Source organism: Mauremys mutica, chromosome 13 (assembly GCF_020497125.1).
Source record: "Mauremys mutica isolate MM-2020 ecotype Southern chromosome 13, ASM2049712v1, whole genome shotgun sequence".
In the NCBI taxonomy this organism is placed as follows: Eukaryota; Metazoa; Chordata; order Testudines; family Geoemydidae; genus Mauremys; species Mauremys mutica.
Genome location: NC_059084.1, coordinates 23,086,912 through 23,113,200, shown reverse-complemented (window position 1 = coordinate 23,113,200; position 26,289 = coordinate 23,086,912). Strand labels below are relative to the sequence as shown.

The 26,289-nt window shown below is 38.9% G+C and overlaps 1 protein-coding gene across 6 annotated transcripts in view; it reads right to left on the bottom strand.

Moving 5' to 3' along the window:
- PTPRT (protein tyrosine phosphatase receptor type T) overlaps positions 1-26,289 on the bottom strand; it is a 709,404-nt gene that overhangs the window by 460,633 nt on the left and 222,482 nt on the right. For 2 of the 6 annotated variants that reach the window (XM_044985249.1, XM_044985250.1), the window contains exon 2: positions 23,559-24,035. The exons of 3 other annotated variants lie outside the window; for them this stretch is intronic. The gene's annotated coding sequence lies outside the window, so the exon portion shown is untranslated. Of the gene's footprint in view, positions 1-3,299; positions 3,354-23,558; positions 24,036-26,289 lie in introns of those variants that run through there. One more of the 6 variants, XM_044985251.1, reaches the window with a different exon arrangement.

The window sequence follows — 26,289 nt, the reverse complement described above, 5'->3', positions numbered from 1 at the left end:
CTATAAATTTATAATCAACGGACACTGGGCAGCATTCTCCCACAAAACCTTCCCCCTCCCCGCCATGTTCATACGCAGTCTCTCTCTCTCTCTCTCTCAATAAAGGATCAAGAGAGGCAAGGATGCAGAAGGAAGTAAGTCTTTTATACTAAAGGGGAAAAAAAAGTCTCGAGACTTTAGGAAATTCAACCACAATATAAGTAAAGATGAGAAAACGATTGCACTGAGCAACAAGAAAAGTGACAGGCAGATCCTTTCAGGGCTATTCTAACCTACATGTCAATGTGGTAGAAATAGAAATGGATGTTACCTAAGAAAACTTCAAATTCAAGCACCCTTGGACTTTCAGAAATTTTAGATCTGAATCCAAACTTTGCAGCTGATCCCTCTCTACAATCGGAAGACCATGCCAAAGCACAAGGTCAAATGCTGGGATTTTAAAAAGTGTTCACTGTTGACCCAGTTCTGCTCCCACCAAATGTAATAGTAAACAGGCTGGATAAAAATCCATAATTTAAAAAAAAAAATCAACTCTTTTTTATTTAAATCAGATGCTTTTTGAGGAAAAAACTAAGATACATTATAGCTCAAAGATATATCATCATGGAATAGGGATTATAAATTCTAATTCTACAGTATGAGACAATCTATTAATGTAACATTTAAGAAAAGTTTTGTAAATGTGATCCAATAATTCATGGATTAGGGACCCAATCTTATTGGGTTCCAGGAGCTTTTGTATAGATTATTTAGGTTAATCTTTCTATCTAACCAATGGGGTTCAGTGCTCAGTCTAGAAGATACCATCAGAGATACTTAGTTTTGCAGTTCTCAAACTGTGGATTTGTGTCTCCAGAGATAACATGCTTGTTAACAGCAAAACAATGTTTTCAAATAAATAAATAAATAATATATAGTGGTGAGAAATAACAGACCTCAACTCTATTGTCCCTCAGCAATGTGTGTACACAGAGTTAATCCCGTACCTCTCTCTAAAAGTGCACAGTTTCAAAAAGTTCAATGAATAGAAGATTGTTGGGGGTGGAATAGATTTGGACAAGAAGCAGAAGTCTGGAGATAAATATGAGAAGGGAGGGACAGGCAGTAGCAACAAAAGTTAAACTGTTTGAGCAGCATACTCTAGAAGTCTTGAGGTCTTTCTGAGTGTAGCCTTCATTGATTTGAGATCTACCATACTATTCTGTCACTAGAAGGGAAAACCTATAATGTCAGCAGTCCGTAAAAGAGACCCAGTTTGGGAATATTTTAATGAAGTTCCTCTACCTGTGGGTAAGACAGGCATGTGTGCAAAATGCAAACAGTGCAACAAAGAAATGTAAGGCCTCCTTACCAGTATGAAACAACATCATGAGAAGTGTGCCTTCTAAGGAGCAAGCTGTGCTGAAAATGATGAAAGGAACAGGTCTGAACATGCAGGATCCTCAGGCTGGTAAACTTTTTTATTTCATAGTTTTTCTTAAGGACTGCCTGTCTTCCTTCTGGACTATTCTTGAATTCTCATGTTTGAGCAAAAAACATAGTTGTTACTCTGTGGTACTATCATTTTAGATGCAGTTGTGATAAAAAATAAATAGCTGAAATAGGCAGATCTTCCATTTACAATTTCACTTTTAAAATAGTACTGAGAGTCGGTGAATGCAATGAGTAATACTAAATGAGCAGTATGGTAATAATAATTAAATAACTGCATTGACTTAATTTTGTTTAGGAGAATCCATCCTCAACATACAGGATTCTGAAGATTATCCACCTTCAAGATCACCATCATTTTCTATAGTTTCAGAGTTATCTGCCAAAGATAGTGTTTCAGTCACATCATGTATGTCACAGTCACATCCGAAGTAGTGGGTATTCACCCATGAAAGCTCATGCTCCAATACGTCTGATAGTCTATAAGGTGCCACAGGACTCTTTGCCGCTTTTACAGATCCTGACTAACATGGCTACAGTCATAGTATATCACCTGTATCAAAAAGAAAAAAAATCTCCAACATCCAGAAATAACCATAGATAAATTTGTGACAAGAACCAGCAGATTACAAAAAGAGGTAATTGATGAAAAAATTGCCTGGTTTGGTTATGCAAAAACTCTTCTTTCCATGTGATTGAGAACCCACACATCATTAACATGGTTCAGTCATTAAGACCAGAATAGAGTCCACTCAACAGAGCAGATGTCGCAGGCAAATTGCTGGATAAAGTGTATGAAAGAAAAATTGAGCAGTGTGCAAAAGATCTAGAGAGTGAAATTGTTAACCGGAGTCTTGATGGGTGGAGCAATGTCCACAATGCTCCTGTTGTATGTGCTTGTGTGATAACCAAAGAAGGGAATGTCTTCCTTACAGAAACAATTGACACATCAGGAAATGCACACACAGCAGAATACTTACAAAAAGTAGCAGTAAAAGCTATAACAAACTGTGAAAAAAAATTAAATGTCTAGTATGCAGTTTGGTCACAGACAATGCTGCAAATGTATCCAAGATGAGAAGAAATTTAGAAGAGAGAGTCTCAAGCTAATAATATATGGTTGCAGTGCTCATTTGATACACCTCCTAGCCTATAGACTTCAGCGTTCCAGAAATAAAGGCTAATATTGTTGAAAATGCAAAATACTTCCATAACAACCACTTTGCAGCAGCTGCTCTGAAAAAGGTGGGAGGAACCAAGCTCACTCTCCCATAAGACGTGCGATGGAACTCAGTAGTGGACTGTTTTGAGCAGTATATCAAGAATTGGCCTAACTTGATGACAGTTTGTGAACAAAATAATGAAAAAATAGATGGCATTATCACAGCCAAAGTTCTCAACATTGGGCTTAAGAGAAATGCTACACACATGCCGAGTACCCTGAAGCTTATTTCTGTAGCCTTGAACAAAGTGCAGGGAAATAGCTGTTTTATTGCTGACACTGTTGAAATTTGGACAGAACTGAGTGAGATCTTAAAAAAAGAGAAATAGTCAATGACAGAGTTAAATTACAAGCATTAAAAAAAACCGAATGGGACAAGCACTATCTCCAGCTCATTTTCTTGCAGGTATTTTCAATACTCGGTACCAGGGTCAAACCTTAACAGCTGAAGAAGAGGAGTTGGCTATGACATGGACATCCAGCAACCATCCCTCCATAATGCCAAATATAATAAACTTCAGAGCTAAGAGTAAATCATTCAAGAAATATATGTTTACTGATGATGTTTTAAAGAAAGTCATACCAGCGAACTGGTGGAAATCACTTAAGCACTTGGATTCAGAGACTGTTGAAGTAATAATCTCACTTTTAACAGCAGTAGCTTCTTCTGCCGGTGTAGAAAGAATATTTTCTTCCTTTGGACTAATTCATTCCAAATTGAGAAATCATTTGGGACCTGAAAAAGCAGGAAAGCTTGTTTTTCTTTTCCAGATTATGAACAAACAGGAAAATGAAGGTAAAGATGACTGAGTTAGCTGCAGAAACTAATATTTTAAGTTTCTCATGTTGACCTGGCTGACAGTCGATTTAATTTTTTTTAACATTTCATTTAACTATTTTAGTTAAATTTTTTAGCAAAAACAAATCTGATTTTAAAAACTTGAATCTTTGACTAAATTCAAAAAATTGTATGCTTGTTTTGTTAAAATATTATATGTTTACTGTTGAAGAAAAAAATCCAGAATACATAACATTGTTGTTTTAGTTAAATAAAACAATTTAAATGTCTGTATGGTGATGTTCTCCTCCTAATACAGCATGGCAGGAAAATCCTCCAAATAGTAATGATTAACTTGTTGAATTGGAGATATTTATGAAACCACTGGGAGGTGAACTATCTGTTTCAATTATCTTTGGTAAATGCAATAACCAAACAATCATTCATTTTCTGATATAGCTATAAAACTAATCTGAAAAGTTTTCAAAACAAATCACTTAAAAATGTATAGTGTGTATCTATCTATCTCTGATTTGTGAAGAATATATGTTAAGGTTATAGCAACCAACAATAATGCACTTTTATGTAGAAATCCATGATTAATTTGAGTCTCCCTGACTAGTGATTTAAATCATGATTTAAATCAATTTGATTTAAATCATATCCACCCTGAGAGTAAATCTCTCATTGAGTGAAATGAGAGCAGAATGAAGCCAATGCTGAATCCCTTTGAAAATCCCACTCAAACAATCCTATATTTGGGGAAGTTTAAACCTGGATTCAAGCTTCGTGACTTGGGCTCATCCATGGTTAGGAGACACGACACTGATCAGAGGTCAGAGAAACATAGAAGGAACTAACATGTAGGACATACAAGCCACATTGTTCAACAAATCATTGAAAGACATACAGCTACAATGGTATAAAAAACATAACTAAAAACGGTATTAATCTTAGGTAAAACTGGCAAGTTTTTTTTTTTTTTTTTTTTTTTTTTTAACTTGACCACTGTATATCTGGTTGTGAAAAATAAAAATCATACCACTCACACTCCCAGTTTTCTACTTTCTTGTGGGAAATTAAACATCTTAAGACAGCAACAAAAAATATGTAGTGAACTGTACACCAAGAGCTCAAGAAAAAGTTTTGTGGGTGGTGCAAAAGAACATGTCTTCATACTTATCAGATACGAGTGTTTGCTAAACAAGCTTGAACTTAATTTAATATTCTTTGATCAACAGGTTATCTTAAACAATATCTTTCTGTTACTGCTAGTGTCCTGAAAAATCACAAAATGAACTTATGTTCAGATCAGTCAGGAACAAGTAGGAAAGGAAGGTGGTAAATGAAATGATTTTTAAAAAATCCACTAGAATAACAGTGAACATAAACACTGAACACTCTTTCATAGTTAACAACTATACCACTGAAAATTGGTGAGTTAAACAATGAAGTGCTCTCTAGCTGGCCATAAAATTGAAAAAAAAATTCCCCTCTTGGTGTATAATGATGCCTTGATAAGCCTCCTATTATTGATGCATCTGCAACGTATATCCTCTTTGCAGAGCTGAAATGCTACTATGTAGCAGATGGTGGCTATTGTGTTTACACATCAGCACTTTATGATTGCATTGTCTCACGTCTGCAGTAAAAAGAAAGAAGTAATTGAGTTTTTAATGGCTTTGCACACTGTTCATTAAGATTACATGAGTGTGTTCTGACAAATGACAGCTGAAGAAATGAGCCACTGACAGCCCCTCGTGATCACTAGAGTAAGACCTCCATTAATGCCATTTCACTGCTGGCTTTGTACAATCACGCTGTTTAGAAGTGAAAAATATTGCTGTCAATAAAGAATGAGTGCAAAATAAACCGATAGAGGGAAGGATAGCTCGGTGGTTTGAGCATTGGCCTGCTAAACCCAGGGTTATGAGTTCAATCCTTGAGGGGGCCATATAGGGAACTGGGGCAAAAATCTGTCTGGGGACTAGTCCTGCTTTGAGCAGGGGGTTGGACTACATGATCTCCTGAGGTTCCTTCCAACCCTGATATTCTATGATTCTAAGAAATTGCTTGATTGCAAAGTCTGACATTAAAGGTATTATAATCCAATGGGAATGTTGTTCTTAGGGCCAAGTTCAATCCCTGAACACATGAATGTACCTTCCAGTAGCACCAGCAGAAGCTCTGTGCACATGTTCCTGGGCAGAATTTTGCCCGAAACCATTTCAAAGAGGAAAAAAAGCACACCACAATGTGAAATTAAAAGACAAAACACTTGAAATAGAACCTACACATGTACAAAGTTTTGTCCTGCATCAGTAGCCAACAGGTCTGCAGCACTAGCATCAATGATGTGCAAGCAGGGTATAAAAAGAGCAATGCTAATTTCAAATCTGATCAGAAAGTATGGGGGGGGGAAAGCAATGTTTGTCCAACTGGATAGGAAAGTTAAATATTTTTGGGAAGATAGTTATTTTAAATATTCTAACAGGGAATTATAACGTAATCAACAGATGAGAATGAATATGCATATGTGGGGTTTGCAAGGGAATATGTATAGGAGAAAGTGTGTTCTAAAATTTGATGGTAATTTTACACAAGAAAGTGGGGCAGGCTTGTAATGTGGGGGCTGAGGATAATGTGCAAAATAGAGTAAGGTTAAGGGGAACAGGGTTGTAGGTTGTTATTCGGAAAAACATTCCTCCCAACATGTGGGCATATATAAAAATATTGAACAGCAACAACTTGGGCCAATGTCCATGATGAGAGGGGAGGAGAAATGGGGACAATTGTACTGGGGCCCTGAGCTCAAAACATCTGTCACATCTGTGTAAATAAAGTTAAATGGGAGGAGTGGGGCCTCGAATTTCTCTCAATGCACCTGATACACAGTATGGACTCAAATTTCACCTGTGCCTCCTCCCATCAAAATTCTCCCATCATCCAAACCAAGCCACTCTTTCCCTCTAACAAAGAAGTCTGGAAGAACAAATTGACCTTGTGACATGATCTGGAGGTTAACACTAGTGAAGGAAAGTATGAACTGCAGTACATTTCTTCTACACCAAAGTAGAGCAAACCAATCATGTATTTTAACCTGCCCTGGTTATTTTAGGTATGTGCCTCAAATGCCATGTTGTTTGCACGTATCTTAGTAGGGCACACAGTTACAAATCATCATTTAAGAAACAGTCTATGGTGAGCATGACGACACATGGTATTGGAAAATGAAAATAATCTAAACTGGTTTTTTACTACACCATGTAGAACTTGTGCACATCCTCAGAAATCTGCTCCCCTCTGGCTGGGGGAATGAAGGCAGGTGTGCACATAGAAATTCAAAGTTATTTGAGACATTTCTTACAGTTACTATTCCCCTGACAATTGTTAGGGCAAAAACAGGCCCATGTGTTTTATTTGGCAAGCATGCATTTTATTGAACTAGTCAAGTAAGAAAAAAGCTAGAGTCACAAACATTTCCATGCATATAAACAGCAACTTCAGTTCATTTGGATTCATGGGGTCATATTCATTCATTTGGATGACTTCCAGAGAGTCACACAAGAAATTTAAGGAGTATCATAATTTTAGAAAACAATTATTCTTGTGTAAATTTATACCATGAAAAGTGTGATTCATTTTTCTCCTGTTCCAGAAATTCTATCAGGAAGAAGGACTTGATACCATATTATTTAAATTACCAACCCTATGATACAAATACCAGATATCTGAACTAAATATTTGAAGAAAGTAAGGATTAAATTTGTGACAACTATTTGTACCAGTTCCAGTTTGTATACCAGTGTCCTTTGGGGGGAAAAATGTCAGCAGCTATCTTGCATTATATAAACCCAAAGAATTATGGGATGCAATACCCAGAACTAGGAATGAAGATTTCCCCAGTTTCCTAATTGTGAACCATAGACTTCTTCAGTTAGATTCTGCTGCTTGTGCAATAGCTGACTGCAGAAATTTTCAATGATATCCCAGGACTAGACAGTGGTAAATCACAGGTATTATTAAACTATACTCCTTTTTTAAATGGTTTACAAGGGTTGGATAATGGTGGCCCACAGATACTGTTAGATTATCAGCATCTTTCAATGGCTTCCACCCAACTGATAGTTTCCCTTCACTAAGTCTTGAACTAAATAATGTCTAGTGCAGGGGGTCTGTCTGCACCATGGGCAAGAATAACCAGACAGAAAGAACAAGCATTACAGTCACTGGCTAGAAGTGTACAATGGGACACAACAGAGGATGTGTATTCAGATAAGTCATTTTGACAAATTTCCTGTGATCCAGCATGTGGATGTTCTCAAAGGCTTTCCACAGATGGGAATGACTTACTGTGACCAAAAGGGAACATCAAGCATTGTCAATGACATCACAAAGATATTATCCATTCCAAAAGAGCGAAATCATGGGCATTCTTAATGACAGAATGGTCTGGCTGAGGCACAGGACTTGTAGCCTGGAGACCCAGACTCACTTTTTGATTGACAGATTTTCTGCAAGATGTGGTTTATGTGATGTGTGATCCAAAACATTTCCCTGCTTTTCTGCTCTCTCTCACACACACACGACAATGTGAGGGCCCACAAAACAGGCACACACATGGGTCTGACTGGATCAGCCCCTACATTTCTATAGCCTAGTTTTCTTACCTATACAATGGAGGTGTGTCTCTACCTCACATGGAGACAGCTCTGAGCCTTACAAAAATAGAATGTGAGTTGTGTGGAAATCCTCAAGTAATAAGTATTTATCTTTTACTGTTACATCATCCAGGCAATGCTAGAGGTTGTGTTTCTAGTAGTGTTTACCTAGGATAGACAGCACTATTGGTTGACATTTGCGGTTTAAGGCAAATGTGTAATATCAAGGTCTAACATGGTAATAATTTTATCAATGACATTGAAGGGTAGATCTAAAGAAAATAAAAGTGGAGTTTAAAGGCAGAAATAGCAGCAGGAAGCTCTGGTGCCTAGTAAAAGATGGCAGAAGCAAAGTAGCTAGGATGTTCAGCACAGGAAAAGCTTGCCCTCTGATGTGTGCTACCATTCAGTGAATACCCTAGGATGTCACTAATGGCCTCATCTCAATGTACATGTGTAGCTTCCATTAGGGTTCATTCAGATGATCTATTCATATAGGGTTTAGTTCAGCACTGAAGAGAGGGTCAGCCCACAACTATGCATAACTCACTTAAATTCCCAAAATGGCTTGTGATGGCCCTCTGTCGAGGGGTGAATGTCACTTGCACTACACAAAATCCTGACAGGTGCTGAGTATCTGCAAGGAGGTAGGACTTCAATCTGAACAATATCTGACTCAAAGTCAATGAAAAAAATTCCACGCTGACTTCAGCAGTGCAGGTTCAGAGCCAATGTGAGTCACTAATCAGGACATATCACCCCTGTCCAACAATAGGAATGCATGCCCATGTACAGTATTGCCCTCTTTGTCCATATAAATGATCTAATGCATCTGAGCATGTCTGAGAATAATATTTGTTTGGACAACACTAATGGCCAGTCCCCACTCCTCTTCCTCTCACTCACCATCTCACACATATTCCTTGATTTGCAAAACAAAGTTTACAGCCCAAAAAGTCTCAGAAGAGGGATCAACAATACTAAGTCCTGGCTTGAGTGCAGGGACTGAATTAGAAGATCTCTCAAGGCCCCTTCCAGTCCTACGATTCTCTGATTCTCTGAATAGCTTCCAATACTCAAATAGCTAATAGTACTGGCACTGGCTCCATGCAGCATATGCTAACGTTTCCATAGGCACCAGATACATCTAGACTTTACCCTCTCCCTCTCTCTTCACTGCAAGTCTCTCCTCTATACCACAGCAATAAGAAGGGGGGTTACTGAAAGAGCTCCAATGGGTAGCTGTAATGACCAATAATTCTACCGATCTCAGCAACGAAGAACTTTTAAATAAAGCTCTGCTGCACTCACTAAGTGCAGTTAATGATACCCTGGTCACGAAGGAACTGTACTTCGACTGTCCTTACTTCAGATTGATAAATACAGTGCTAAAGAGAGGCTTACATAATAGACTAATGTCTTCATTAGCCAAGGACCTATTCCGGTCTATCAGGTAAAGTATCATTATAAAAAAACATAGTCTCTTTCTACCCAATAGACCAGAACAGCTTAGTTGCTTTAATTATAGATTAGTGGTGCTTTAAAAAAGGATAAAGTGCATACTGAACCATGAAAGTCCTGTACAGTTTTGTTGCTATTTGATTCCAGTAGGTAAACAGTTATTTGCCTTATCAATCATTTTCTGAAAATTTTATGCTGCCTAAATAGTTTTTTTTTTAATTCACACAACAAAAACTACATTTAAATATTGTCCAGGTGATGAAACCATAAAGCAAACAAAATATTGGAACTGTGGCCCTCATCCTGAAAATAACTTACACATTAAGCACACACAACTTTAGAGACATTACAAGTTCCATTACAGTCAATGGGCTACTCATATGCTTAGCATATTTAAGTGCTTTGTTGAACCTGGGCCATAAAGGGTAGGCTGACACAAGTGAGATGGATAGGTATTGACTCAGTCTCCTTTCACAGCTTCTGACAACCCATAGCTCCATAATAATTATGTGTAATTTTTTGGATGTTTAATTGGAAAGATGATTCAAAAGAGTGACATTTCCTTTGGTGATCTGTATCACCTGCCCTAAACTGTTGTGTAGTGCCATGGTGGAAAACATCAGCTGACAGCAGAAGTGGCAGCATTTCAGTGGTTGGTGAAGTGATTGGTTTGTGTACATACCCAGCAGAATACAGACTGTGAAAAATTTAGGACATTTGGGATCAAAATACTCAAATAGTGCTGTGGTGAGCTCAATATAAAGACAAGATGCTATAGTAACATCCAGTTTATATGACAAGTCGTTAACTATAAAGAATTAGTTAATAAGAAGTGGCCTTTAAAGGCACTGATAATTTTGTTAAAGAAACAAATAAATTACTTAACCTATTTTAATACCTCTTGAGGTTAAAGTTAATTTAAAAAATCTATGCTCTCTGTTTTATTGAGCTTCCCTTTTTCATTTTCCCCAACTTAAATGATGAAAATAAGGCTATTAAGATTCACTGTTTATAAGCAATTCATACTCAAATTCAGTTTTAGGTTCTTGTTCACTAGTAGAATTCTAGAATGCTTGTGTGTCAAACAGTGCACTGGAATGTTTAGTTGTTGCACAAACGGTGTTTCTTAAAATTTCTCTCTCCTCCCAAAGTTACAGGAAAACATGGTTACCTTATTACTGACTTTACACTTAAACAAATTTAAAACTGAAGTTGTGCAGCTAGATTAGACCTGATACTGTCCCTAAAGGTTGAACTAATTTGTACTCTGAAGTACAGGAATACCTCAAAAGTAGTCATTAGTGATAGGGGATGCCTACCAGAGGTGGATTGTGGTGCAAATTTTACCTTATAGTTGTTTATGATCCTGTGACAGTGGAAAATACCACAGCCGGACTGCAATTTGTTCAGTTCCCAAGTTTTTGTCAACATATTGGACCTCCTTTAGAAAGTCAAACTAAAATGGAATGAGTATTTTAATGATAAAATTGCAGATTTCTCAGGTATTTTTACATATTTGTTGATGGCACAATGCTATTTTGAGGAGTTACATTTATGAGTCCATTTTCCCTTGCAAAATGCTCAAATCTGTCATACTGGAGCACTTTATGTGCTTTATACAAAATGCTGGATGGATTCTTACTTTTATGTTTGTGACAGGAGAGCATATTAAACATGGCAAAAGGAAACTATAACAGGCCAAGTCTCATAAAAGGAAACAGATTTTACCTCTTAAATCTGATTCAGATTTTGCAGCTATGGGTCACGGATATTTTACCACATTTAACAGAACAGCATAAAGGCCCAAAATTCAAAACGAAGAGGGGGGCTATACATCAAAGTGTCCAAATCAGGGTCTCAACTCTGCTGAGCTCAGTTAAAGTGAAAATGGGCCAAAGCATTATCTCGGTCGCCCTTGAAGTCAACTGTAGCTTTCTGAATTTACAACAGCGTAACAGAGAACAGCATTTGGCTCCAGGAAGACAGAGCTCTCATCCATCACCTTTAGTAGTCTGCAGAACAAGCCACCTCACAACATGACATGACTAGCAATTTCTTCAGAAGAGCAACCCAGGGCCGCAAAAGCAGAGGCTAAAGCAGGCCAGGGCTACTTGCATTGCAAAATCACGAGAGGAAGAAGCTTCCATAGTATCTGCTCACATATTTACCAGCTCTGATCAGTACTAACAATTCCACATCCCCGATAAGGAAAATCACTTTTTTAAAAATAAGAGACTAAGCCAATGTTGCCATCGGGTTTGTTTTTCCCCACACTATCAAGTCATTTAGCAATAGGCTTAAGCCCTTAAAAATATGAATTTATATCCCTTAACTTTATTGTTTTTTAAAATCTATTCAGTTGTAAGTGATCATATAAATCCATTATCATTCATATATCCAATTGCTATCTACATACATTTAGTCAGTGAAAACTGGGAGCAATAAATTCCCAAAGTTATGTATGTGCTATGAAAAAGTATTTTTTTTAGCTGGCTTTAAATCTGTAGCCTTTCAGATCCATGGTCTATCCCCTTGTTTTAGTATGATACATAAACAGGTGTACCCAATTTGCCTTCTCTATATGTTAATTTTGCCTATTTTTATAATGTTCCCTCAGACTTTTTCAAATTAAATAGCCCCATTTTTTTCCTCTCTCTATAAGAAGATCCTAACATTGTTTGTTTTTTGAACATCACTGGGCATTGAACAGAGATTTTCACTCAGCTGTCCACATAAATCTTTTTTCCTGAGTGGCTGCAGTTAATTTAGAACCTAGCAGTGTGTACGAGCCGCTCAACATATTCCTTCCAATATCAACACCTTTATGCTTTTTATTGCACTAGAGATGCAAGTCTTTGAGGAACTTGAGAGTAACTCTCAAGTAATTTGGCATTAGCTGCAAAATCTCCCCCCTCACTGCTGATTATCTTTTCCCACATCATTGTTTAACGTATGAAACATCAGCTCTAGTATGGAGCTGATGTTCCATGGCACCAACTGTTAATCTTTTGCCAGGTTAAAATTTGACTACTTCCTGTCTGACTGTTTGCTGTCTCTTAAGCAGTTTCTAATCCTGAACAGAGTTTTACCTTTTACCCCATGACTACTTTGTTTAATCGCTTCTTGTGAGGGACTTCAAAGACTTTCTAGAAGTCCAAAATAAATCTATTAGTTCTCTATCCACTATGTTACTGACATTCAAATAATTTTAGCAGATTAGAGAAGCATGATTTTCCTTTTACAGAAGTTGTGCTAGTTAGTCTTTCATATCATTGTATGATACTACAGTGTTTCAACCAATTCACCTGCTCCTGAAGTAAGATTTACAGGCTAGCAATTCCCAGGATCACACTTTTTTTTTTTTTTTTTTTTTTAAGTTAGGGCCAACATTCACTACCCACCAACCCTCTCATTTAGCAGCAGATTAATGATTTATCTCAGTTAGCAGTTCAGCCACTTCTTTTAAAGTTCTTTCAGAACTCATATAAAACATCTGGTTCCAGTGACTTGCTGTTCTTTACCATTGTATTAAAGAACATCGTGACACCTCAGTCTGACAGTGCCTCACCCTGACAGCCTTAAAAGAGTAGGTCCAGGGTAGGACTAACACTCTCAGTGATGAATAACAGTTCACTTTCCTTCAGAATCCATATTCTTGCTCATGGATCCTTATTCCCTGATGGTCCTGTTGACCCACCAATTCTCTTGCGGGTTTCATGTTTCCAATATACTTAGGAGTGCCTTAATGTTTGGGTCTCATTTGCTCCTCATATTACCTCTTAGCCCCCGTTTCAAGCTCACTTTACATCCTCTTGTATCAGCTTCACTTGGACTGAATTTTCATATTTCAAATGACACTTATTTGGCTAGAATACAGGTCTCTCCCCCCAAAATGAACTCCCATTAGTCACCCTTTATGGACCATGAAATCTCTCCCAAGAGGTCCCTCTTGCGGTGCAGCTCTCTACAGCCTTGAATGAAGCTTCAGGACATAAGCAGCTAATGCAGCTCTGGCTCTTTAGCTCACAGATGGATAAAAAGCTTGTGCTTCCTAGATCAGCCACACAAGGCATCTAATCCTGGCCTCGATCTCATATCATAGTGTGGATTCCCTTGTATTGTTGTCACATTATCTAGTTAAAATATGACCATGTAAGTCACTGTTGCTACCACTGTTATATAATTGCAACAAATCTTGTACAAAAAGTATGTCATGTAAGATGTCTTTGGAAAAGTTATATTTGCCGAATATGATTATCCTATTTGTATGCATGTATCCTTTTTGTATCTGGAGTTTTGAATATTGGCTCCGTACCTGTATTTCAAATGTATTTGCTTGTGGTTACACCCACAAGGCAGCTTGCTTCTAGTCTGGCCAGCACATTGTGAAGGGACTATTCAAGTTGAATGGCCCATCAAAGAACACTTAACTCACAATGGAAATGAAAGAAGCTTATCCAGACTTGATGGACCTTCCTGAGGATGTTCTAGCCAGAGTATGGGTATGGTTGCCCTGACTCATCAAAGCATGTAAGGGCATGTGATTAGACCCTGCGACACAAACTCCATCTTGTGTGTCTGTACTTTTTCCACAAACTATGCTAAGGGCTTTGTTTGGGACAATGAGTTTCCCTCCACATGGCAGAAGCTATAAAAGGCCCTGGAAACATCTCCATTTTGTCTCTTTCATGCTCCGATTTCTGGACTATGGACTTATACTAATGGGAGCATTCTAACTAAGGGACTTAGGACCTTCCAATTAACTGGGAGCAACCAGACACTTAACCAGATTTATGCAATTTATGCCATCACTGCTTCAAGACGGATCCAAGAAGTTTGTAATTATTGTATGTATTTGATTCCTTTAACCAATTTTAACTCTCACCTCTTTCTTTTTATAAATAAACCTTTAGTTATTATATACTAAAGGAGGGGCCGTAAGCATGTTTTTAGGTAAAATCTGGCATATTCGTTAACTTGGTGGGTAAAGTGTCCAATCTTTCGTGGTTGGTAGAACCTTTTATATGAGAAACAAGATTTTCAATAATCCTCATTACATTTGACTTGGCTGTCTGGGTGGAAGCCCATAGTCTGGGTTGCTTTAAGGGAACTGTGTTTTGGCTTCTGTGTAACCAGTAAGGTATTGTAGAAGCTGTTTTGTCACTAACTTGGTGGGATCTAAGTATTAGAATAACCATCAGTTCTGGGGATTGTCTGCCCCATTCTTTGCAGTTTGTCCTAATTGAGCAATTTCAGTGTGGCCCCCCTGGGACCCTGGTCAAAGTTATTGTACAGGCCCAATTCCGCTTCCACTGAAGCCAGTGGTAAGACGCTCGCTGTCTGGACACTTACTCATTTAATAAACAGTTGTTAGACATCTTTTGGAGGTTATACATTTTAATCACAATCAGATAAGAAATATTTGATGATCCATATTCATTGTACGCTCTGGCACAAACATTATAATTCCAACTATGATGTTTCATAACAATTTAAACTACAGAATACTTGAGTGGGGTTTTGAGGTAATTAAAGATAAGAATGAAAGATGGCTAACGGGTAAACTCAAGAACTTCAGTAGTGTTTTTGGAATCAGAATTACGACAGATTCAAAAAAGGAATGGGCAGGGGGGTATCCCAAGGAAAGCAATCATGTAGTCAGACTTTTCCCCACTATTTTATGAGATGCTGCATTTGAGACAAGTTCATAAACAGTTTGAGTAGAATGAGCTCAAACTAAAATACTCACAGGGAATGGCTTTCTCGGAGCCTGCTCCTGCTCTCATTGAAACCAACTGATAAAGCTCCCATTAGTTCCAGAGTGATGCCAAATGAGAGAAATCCAAGTGTTCCCCACCAGGATTAACTATATTTGAGTAAAACACATCCTTTACATTCTTCGAATAAACTAGTATTCATTGTATATGTTTTGTTTCTGATTAATTAGAAAACATCAATAATTCATGTAGACCATGACTAACTTTCTGAATCTCTGGCAGCAATCTTTCCATTTACTCATACGCTTGTGTTACAGAGAAGCCTTAGTGGTAAAGTCTAGACTGGGATTCAGATTTCAACTCCCCTTAAAGTTTTCAAATCTAGAGTTTTGTTATCCTGTTATAAAAAAATCAGAAGCTACCTGTGAAATCCATGTCTGCATTGCAGATAGCTCCCACGGCCAAAGATATTCTGACTCAGATTTTGGAGTTAGGCTCTCATGTAACATATTATTGTAAATTTGACACCAGGGGAACAAATAATTTATCATTAGTCCCAATTAAGTCCCACCTCCCCAATCTTGAATATTTGTCCACTTCTGGAACCCTATTCAAACAACTGATCGGGGCTCTGACAAGTTGGGAAAGATTTTGTTTGGCTTTTCATTTTGGGTCCCAGCTAGAAGTGGAAGCAGAAAATTGGGTATCCTGTTTACAAGGTTTCCGGTCCAGTTCTGAAGATGCAAGAGTTCTGGAATCACTGGACCTCAGTGGAGTTACTCCAGATTTACACTGAGATCACATTCTCTCTACATGTGAAGGGAGACTGGGTTTCTTTAATATCCTACCTCTACTGTTGCTGATGGAATCTGTAAATTGCTGACATTAGTTCCTTTAACATTTTGAAGTTGTCCTCTCCATTTTAAACCAAATATTAAACAAAAAAGATACCCAACTTGTTAGTATAATGTAGCGCAAATATAGCTTTATTTATTAAAAAATGTAAATCATACAGATGGATTTGCTGATATTTCCCCAGAGTAATTATAGCCTTGAGACTTCTTCATGCAAAAGCTATCCAGCAAAATTCAGATTAAAAAACCAAAATCTTTAAAGCATTTGTCAAATATCTCTGTTCAGCAATATTTCCTGCTCTCCGCAGAAGATAGGTAACACTAGCATCAGCAGGTTACTTTAACCTGAACCACCTTTGCCTAGGGAAAGCCGCTCAGAATGTCCCACATCCATATCTTAAGCCAGACTTAGCACTGCTTTCATTTTCTGATCACATGCAACAAGGCAGCCTTGGAGACAAGAAGTCAGAGGAAATGATGAGAATTGAATGTATATTTGAGACAATTAGATTTCATGATGTAGCTAGTGTCTGTCAATTAAATACATTCATTTCAAATCATTTTATTGATTGGGAATTGGTTAGAGATACATGTAGATTGGTCACCAGTAAAGAGTTAGCCATTGTATAACCATAGATTGTCCACCCAAGTATTTCCTGTTAGTCACACAGTTTAGAGAACTAACCGAGGACTCTAAAAAGACTAGTGTTGACCTTTTAAATGGTGTCCACTTTATCAGGTTTGTTAATTGCTAATAACAAAGCTCCAGCTACATTATCACATTAGGGCCAGGATCCTTGCTGTCAGCACCAGAATTGCTGGGGGGAATAAGGAACCAGGTTTAACAACAGGTGGAGGAAGGTATAATAAACCCCAAATTAGAAAATTTAAACCTAAACAATTCCTAAAGGTGATGTTTTGTTTTGTTGTTCCTCTCCCCTGCCCAACTCCTTGCAGCATCTGTGGCACATTGAGAATATGGTAAAGTGTTGTTTCTTAGACGCTTTATAGGCACTGGTTTGGGATTTCCTGCATAGCTGATTCATGGCTTTGGCCCTTGAGGAATGCAATCATTCCAGATTGATTGTGATAACGCCTTTATTCCACCTCACCCATCACACAGGCCCTAAATGAATGTGAGTGGATAATAATAATAGGATGCTGTATCACATCCACCTTAACAATCAGCCTGTCAGATTCAGTGGTGACACAATCCAGCGTTTGGGACAATTCAAATGTTTCCTACAAAGACAACATAAGGAAACATATGCTATCTTCAGTTAATAGAGTTATTTTATGAAGTGGCAGGCTGCATAGGAACAAGGAACCTGCTCCCTGAACCAGGTCACTGATCCTTTGAACTTCCCAGGAAGGTGGATAAAATAAACCCAATACAATACCCATAGCTAACCAGGCAATGATGTTCTGTATATGGATGGAAAATTCCCTTTCTGTGAGCAATCAGCTACATTGTTCACAATACACTCAAATATTATACACAACATGCTGAGAGATGCTTTGTCTAGTATAATTGAAATATTAATGTTCTAAATCATAACCCCTGAATGGCTCTATAAAAACACAACACTATCAGTGGTTGAGTAGGGGATTTACTCAGGGTGGATCACTGTTGGTTGTAGATATAAATGTAATTTTTACATTTAAAAAACCAAAGCTCTTCTCCCTTCATTTCGTTTATTACTTTTGCCATATGGGGCATCATGATACAAGCCACTGGAGGGATAGAATTTGAGCAGGCTCCTTTTCACAATTTACTTTGTAAATTTGCCTCCTTATACTGTGAGGAAAAATCCAATTTCCAAACCTACAGGCAGTCCATTTAAAATGCATCGTTCCATTTTAAACACTCGCTGCTTGAGGCTCGTGCTTAGAGCACATCCAATTATGCTTCTTCTTGGTATGGCAAAGGCTCAGAATATTCCACTAAAAAGGCTGGTAACATTCACTGGGGTTGTATTTTCAACATGGACTTCCTTATTAGACCTGGTCTTAAAGTGTTGTACACTCTAAATACAACACCAAAAAAGATTTTCCCAGATCTCTTCAGACTTTTTATGATATTCTAATCTCTTCCTACAAATTTCAGATCCAGCATTAGAACAATTTTATTTTAAGCAGCCATGCAGACTTTTTAGTCAGCTCAGTGTTCAGGAACTGAACAAAGACAGAGGTAATTTTTCCCCTGTTAAACAGTTTTTATTCTCCTGTCTCACAGCTAATATCAGGGGGACTAATTTGGAGGAACAGCAGAGTACAGATATATTGTTTGCAGAATGGTTTAGACTCCACATGCAGCAGTTTGCCCATCAAATTACTATGCAAGACCCAGGTTTCTACCAAGTGGTATATCCTTAATCTTATCTGAATTATCTGGGTCATTAGAGTACTTAGTTTCTCCTACATACTTCCACTTAGTATTTGTTCAGTGTAAAACACATTTCCTCAACCCAACTGCTGTTTATCTGGTTTAGGAACCCAAAAGGATGACGGGTCCACTTCATAAATATATCAATGTTAGAGATCAAACATTCAGGAAGCTGGAAAACACAGGTACCAGTAACTGGAAAGCTCCACCACATTTCACAAAGAGGTAGAATAAATATCTAGGCAGTCAGACAATGCACATGCACTGATGCTGGGATGGAACTCAGAACTGATTGCAGGGGTGTACTTCCTGTGGTTCTAGCCACACTGACCCAAAGCCTTTGCCAAATACTATTTAGAGCAGGACAAGAATTATCTTTAAATATGGCTTCTATTCTATTTCAATTATGCAGAGGTCTTCAACCCAGTTCTAGTTTTGCAAGCACAAAAAATTGACGCTGTGGTCAGTTGTCTCCACATTTCTGCTCCTTCAGTTAATTGGGGGGCAAATGGAGCATGATAGGGTTCGGCCATATGCCCAATTAATACACATAATCAGATAATTAGATGGCAAAAATCCCACCAATTGTGCTCAAAATATGTGCAAAAATAAACCAATTACTTGTAAGTGCATATTTGCACTTGTAAAATTAGAGTGCATTTTTCAAAATCAAATCCTAAATCTATACTCAACTGTGCTGATATTAATATTTAATACCACTGATATTCCTGGTGCTGTATAGGCACGTAAGGATACAATGTAGAGGAAATCTAAGAGGATTTATAAAATTCTAGCTACAGGGCTCACACACATAAAAATATCCACTTTCTTTACTTATGTATCTGGTATCAAAACAGAAGTGGACCACAAATTATTCAAAAAAGGAGGAAATAAAGACACTGAAAGACAGACACTGTGCATGACATAAATTGCACAAAGACCACTCTAAAAGAGTGCATTACACAACTTATATTTTTGAATCAATGCATTCTAGTGAACTAAACGTCTGTCTGTTTCTAGGGGGAAACTGAAGTGTGTTCAGGTTTGCATGCAGAAAAAAAAATAGAGCCTACAGTTCTCTTTCTAATTTCCACTCTTACCTTCTAAACGTGGTAGGAGTGCGTACCCTCGTCTGGGGGGATGTGGGCCTCTCCAGATATGGAAAGCTGAGATACAGAGCTTTTAGTTACCTGAAATGTTAAAACTATTTCATGCATTAGGCACAAAGCTTGTCATTTTAGCAATGCAAGTCCCTCAGATTATAACGTATAAATCACAAAGCTGAAGGACACACCATTGGTGTCCATTCCTGGAAGTCCCCTGATAACTTTATTCTTCTGTAAGCTGCAAAGGTTTAAATGCAATGTATATGAGAAAAAGACGGGGTGAGTATTAAGACCAGGTGAGAATTATTTTTACTCCATTTAAAGCTGCTACAGTTACACTCTACCTACATTAATGTGGTAACACAGGAATTGCCATACCAGATTAGACCAATGGAAATGATCAATCCCGGATACTTCCAAAGAAAGTACAAGAAACTTTATAACAAACATAGAATAAATTGCTCTTAGGAAGACATTTTTTCTTAAAGCAAGGTGGCTAATGGTACCATCTGAAACATGAGGATTTATATCCCTTATGTGCAATTAGAGAGTGGTATTCCTAAGAGAGAGAAACTGAGTAGTTACTGAGTATTCAGCATAGATTTGCCACCTTTCTGAAGATGCAGCACTGGACAATTTGTTGCTGCAACATGTTTTAAATGAGCAGAGAGTCTGAAGGCCACCTGGATCCCCATAAACTTCAGCATTTCCTTTCCTCTAATATGCAGTTAGAGATGTTTCCCTGATGGTTTATTGTGCTGGTACATCATTTAAGGGGACAGCCTTTCCGCTATCAGTAAATGCCCTAAAAATAGCAAGCAAACAGACAACACGTTCACCACAAAACACTGTCTCTTCCACCTAAAATCATCCAACAGTACATGGGAACTTCACTGACCGTAAGCTAGGTGATGCAGTGTACAGTTGCCCTAAATGTACATTTACACCTAGTGTACATTTCTGGTGCCTTAAATAATGGAGACTGTGTGGCAGGACCAGTGTTCGAGAGTCAGAATTGCCCATGCACATTACCCCAGGGTTGAATTTACAGGCATAATTAGTATGAGTATTGGTATTGGTTTTTTTTTTCAAGTATGTGCTGCAGTGAAGGTTTGTGTAGGTATAGATGTTGGTCTTGTTGTGTTTATGGGGATTTTTACATATTTGGAGAACAGGGCTGTTAGTAATAGTGGCAACAAAGCTGCTTTAGATTAGCAATAGAATATCCTGGTCAAGGATGCCACTGGAATATCAATACACCAATTCTAACATCATATGTGGGATTTGTTGCACAGAGACCTGGGCTCCAAGTTGTCCAAAGTAACAGAAGTCCAATTTAGCAGTTATGTAAAATTGTTTATAAAAATCAGCAAAAGTTGCAAAAAAACTGAATTAGTCCAAAGTAAAAGGTTAATCGATACATCCCGAGGACTGTACTAAAATCATGTCTAGTAAACAAAAGGAGAACAGAATAAAAAATTAAAGAATCAAAATTGGTGTGTCGGAAATAAGAGCGAGCGATGAAGGGAAGACCCCTTTTGGGGTCTTTAAAAAAGTTGCTGCGGGGGAGGGGGTCAAAATGGTAGAGATGAGCTGAATGGAGGGAGTGAGCTTCACCATCATGTCTGTCACCATCTTCTGATACTTCAGGATCCACCATAACACCATCCATCCTGATATTAAAAGGCATCCTGACCACACTGGATCAGAAAGAGGAAACCAGTGAAACCACCACTTCCACTGGCTTAAGCTAGGTCTCACACAGCACCCAGAATGTGAGACTTGGGTTCATGCTATCACCCCCTCCCTTGTGTGTCTTCCTCACCTGATTTTCTCTCTTTTTTCTCTTGTTCAGTAAACAGTTTGGCTTAGCCATCCAAGACTGCATATTTTGCAACACTGCTATGAGTCCTTGACCAAAAAGGCTGATAAAGCAATGTCCTAAACAGCCCGATGTTGGTACAAGTTTGCCAGGTCGCAAAGTTTCTCCAGCAGGAAGCTACAAGTAAGGGTCAGCACCAAACACAGAAACTACATTTTCTCTCTTCGCTAAATTTTTGTCCCCTTGTGTGTGTTTGTCTTGTTGTTGTTAAAGTCCAATCCCATTTTCTTGAAGACAAATCAACAACAGCTCCTGTCCATCTCAAATTACTTTCTTTTTTACCCCAAAATCTCAGTTAATACCATCTAAAAGACTGTCAAACAGAGGATTTTCCCTTCTCATAATTCTACAGCTAAAAGGAATAAGGAATATTGTTAAAAGAAAAGCCTTACTTAATACTTTACATTTTAAATGCTCTAACAGGTTTTCTTCTTTTGGTGTATCTTTATTGAAAGGTATCTTTAATAATTTTTTTAATGGCAATTGTTATGGAGCTAAGCTTCATGTCTAGCTGGCAGACGGTATCAAGCAGAGTGCCCCAAGGATCAGTCCTGGGGCCAGTTTTGTTCAATATCTTCATTAATGATCTGGAGGATGGCGTGGACTGTACCCTCAGCAAGTTTGCAGATGACACTAAACTGGGAGGAGTGGTAGATACGCTGGACGGTAGGGATAGGATACAGAGGGACCTAGACAAATTACAGGATTGGGCCAAAAGAAATCTGATGAGGTTCAACAAGGACAAGTGCAGAGTTCTGCTCTTAGGACGGAAGAATCCCATGCACTGCTACAAACTAGGGACCGAATGGCTAGGCAGCAGTTCTGCAGGAAAGGACCTAGGGGTTACAGTGGATGAGAAGCTGGATATGAGTCAACAGTGTGCCCTTGTTGCCAAGAAAGCTAATGGAATTTTGGGCTGTATAAGTAGGGGCTTTGCCAGCAGATCGAGGGATGTGATTATTCCCCTCTATTCAACATTGGTGAGGCCTCATCTGGAGTACTGTGTCCAGTTTTGGGCTCCACACTACAAGAAGGATGTGGAAAAATTGGAAAGAGTTCAGCGGAGGGCAACAAAAGTTATTAGAGGGCTGGAGCACATGACTTATGAGGAGAGGCTGAGGGAACTGGGATTGTTTAGTCTGCAGAAGAGAAGAATGAGGGAGGATTTGATAGCTGCTTTCAACTACCTGGAAGACGGTTGCAAAGAGGATGGATCTAGACTGTTCTCACTGGTAGCAGATGAAAGAACAAGGAGTAATGGTCTCAAGTTGCAGTGGGGAAGGTTTAGGTTAGATATTAGGAAAAACTTTTTCACTAGGAGAGTGGTGAAGCACTGGAATGGGTTACCTAGGGAGGTGGTAGAATCTCCTTCCTTAGAGGTTTTTAAAGGTCAGGTTTGACAAAGTCCTGGCTGGGATGATTTAGTTGGGGATTGGTCCTGCTTTGAGCAGGGGGTTGGACTAGATGACCTCCTGAGGTCCCTTCCAACCCTGATATTCTATGATTCTAAGCAGGTCAAGGTTTCTATACCCAAAATCCCAACCACGTTGAACTGTGTAGTCCTGTACAGTGATAGGGTCTTTAACTCTTTGAGTCTATTTATTCCAACCAAATTAATACACCAGATTGTTCCTCAGCATTTTGCCCTACACAAGTCATATGTTAATGTGGTCCCTCTCCAATACCTAGGGCTGCATCCTCACATGCACTGTGTTCATACTTGGTGAATGTGGAGTGGTAAAGGCATTTCCAAACTGCTTTTCCACCATGCTCGATCCTGGGCTCAAACTGGCCCCTGTTGTAAATTAGAACAGGTGTGTGACTGCTCTAATTTACACTGGCCGGAGCCATATGCCAGAGACTTCAGAGCACACTGTCCTCCAGCTCTGCGCCATCATGCCCCCTCTGCTGGTATGGAATGCAAGTCTGGTTTGTACCACAGATGCAGCTCAAAGGAGACTTAGGGGGAAAAAAAAAAACCCTGGGCCCTTCTATCTTGATAAATACTCTGATATAATAACATAAAGCATGTGGTAAGGCATTAGAAATGCTTCAGCCACCTGAATACTCCTGCTAGTTCTATGCTCTCTGCTGACAGCTGCTTTTCTTCTTCCTCCAGGCTTCCATCCTTCTGCTTGTCACAATGAGTGCAAAGAACAAACATAGCTCGTAGCCACTTCAGATTTTATAGAGGCATTGATGTCCTTGGCTAGAAGGAGCCCACACCTGGAAAGATGAATAAATTATGTGTATCTTTCCTGGTCGGAACAGTCTGTATTGATTCTCTCTGCTGAGAGAAACAACTTGCACAGAAAAGCATTTAAGCATTAAAAAGTCTGCAGTCTGCCCCGTTATCCATGCCAGATTGGCTTTCCATGCCATATTGCGCCACAGACTCTTGTAATGAATCGGTTTGCAAATGCTTTGCATTCCTTTTCATCTGCACATATGGAAGCAGGATCTTGGTGAACCAACGTCAATGGCTACAGTGACATTAACTATCTCCTTTTTTGTTGTTGTTGTTGATGTTACACCATCTGTTGAACAAAACAGAGCAGCGGTCAGCGTTTCTATTCTTTGTAAAATACTGGCAGAGGAGTGCCACTGCCAGCTGAATTCCTGACTTGTCTGTTCAATTAAATGAAAACAAAAAAAAGGTCATTTGTTTTAAAAAAATTTTTAAAAAAGAGATAATTATACAAGATTGTGAGTGTGTTGTGACTAGAACTGGGCAAGCTACTCATAGCCAACTGTTTATCCAACAAATGCAGGCTTTCCCCATTTGTGAATTATCCACTATGCCAGACTGACATTTGTGAATTTATCTGGCGTTTGTAGTAGTTTGAATCCTGTATATGTTTCAGCCCAGAGGCTGCTTATAACTGTTTGTTTCTGTTAGTCAGGGTGGTGAGTGTCTGGTTACCTAAGTAACAAAATATAATTCCTGCTCCGATTGGATGATGCAACCTTTATGAGCAAGGGACAATTACTTCTAGGATGAATAGCAAATACTGATATTCAAATGCAAGTAGAGGAATTATTTTTGAAGAAAAAGCCATTATGCAGCCTTCCGGCAAAGATAAACTCATTGTTGCAAATGTCCATGAATATGCACCTTATTTGCTTGATCAGGGTGAAATAAAAAAAAAATAAAAAATGAATGAATACTCAAGAAAAATGGCTGTGAATAATTTCCCACTGTCTACCCATCTCTAGTTCTGATATTTACACTTTGACAGCACCCCAATTTGATGATATTCCATATACACCAAAAGTGATTAACATTACAGAAACTGTATACAGGTCAAATGCAGGGTCACTGACACAAGAGTGACCACAGAAATATTTGGACAGTGGACACTCTAGATATGTTTTTCTTTCTATACATATGTGTACCATAACTGCAACAGATGCTCACAGGAGTTAGGAGTATGCTTCCATGTGTGAAATAGGCATGGCTTTCTTTCTTTCTTGTACTGTATATCAACACCATCATAGATACTGGCCCTGCTCTAGGACTAATATGTACAGGGAGTTAACTACTGCTGCACAGAAAACAAAGGCACATCAAATGTATCACTTGGACATCACATACAGTGAAACCCCTCTATAACGTGATGTTTGGGGTCCAAAATTTCCATCGCGATAAATGCGGGGTTGCGGTATAGCAGGGTTTCAAGCTGGTCAGTTTAAGTCAGTGGTCCCCAACGTGGTGCATTGATGTGCGCTGCCTAGTGCCCAGCAGGGAAGAGAAGCAGCGGCCCCGCGTCTGCCGGGGACAGAGAACTCTAAGAGTGCAGGTGCCGGTGCTCACTGTCCCCGGCAGGCGCGGTGCTCACTATCCCCTGCTGGGGGCTAGGCGGGGGCACATCAATGTCCCAGCGGGCGCCATGGTATTGGGGACCACTGGTATTAGGCCTTAAAGGGGAGCCAGCTTATGATCGCGTTATATGCGATTTCACGTTATGGCGGGGCGCATTATTGCGATGTTTGACTGTATGAAGTTGCCTTTAAGGATATTTTTTTTTTAACTAAAAATTCTGGATCAGACTGGTGCTTTGACTGGCTTTTTAAAAATGTCATATTTGGAGAATATTCCCCACTACCTTAATATAGGTTAACATGTTGGGTCTAAAACCTCCTTTACAGAACCCCTTTAAACCTCTCCATACTGTCCTCTTTGCACTGGTGCACCCTATATACCACCTGGAGGTATCTGAGAGGCCAATGAGCTGCTAAGGTCTTCTTGCCAGGAGACCTGTTCATATTACTCAGTGGAATGCCTGGAAGCTGGTAGTATATGGCAATAGTGCCTGCAGAAGTAAATAAAAATATTACTTGGTATCACTGAAATTATGTTTAACTGCCTAAACTCAAAACATGGCCTACTACAAGTGCTTTTGCAAGTCACTGAAGCAGGCAGCTAACATTCTGAAAACTAACATTCACACCTGCAAGTCACTGTACTTGTAAAACTGGAGAGCATGTTTGGGTCCCTTTTGAGAGTTTGGCCCATAGCATGTTGAAATCGTAGCATCTGTCCCATCAATGTCTGACACTAACATGACATTAAGACGAGAACCAGTAGCTACCTGGTTCTTGAGTCTCGTAGCCATTTACCTGTGTCATGGCTACAGGGTAAGCTGTGCTTTAGACTCCTTTTATCTCTCTCAGTACACCCCTCTGGTGACCAGTTTTGCTACCCTCACACCTCTCTGGATGGAAGCAGGTGGTCTTACCACTCTGACCAGATCTTTGGGCTGCAGTCCCCCTATTTACCAACCTCAATAA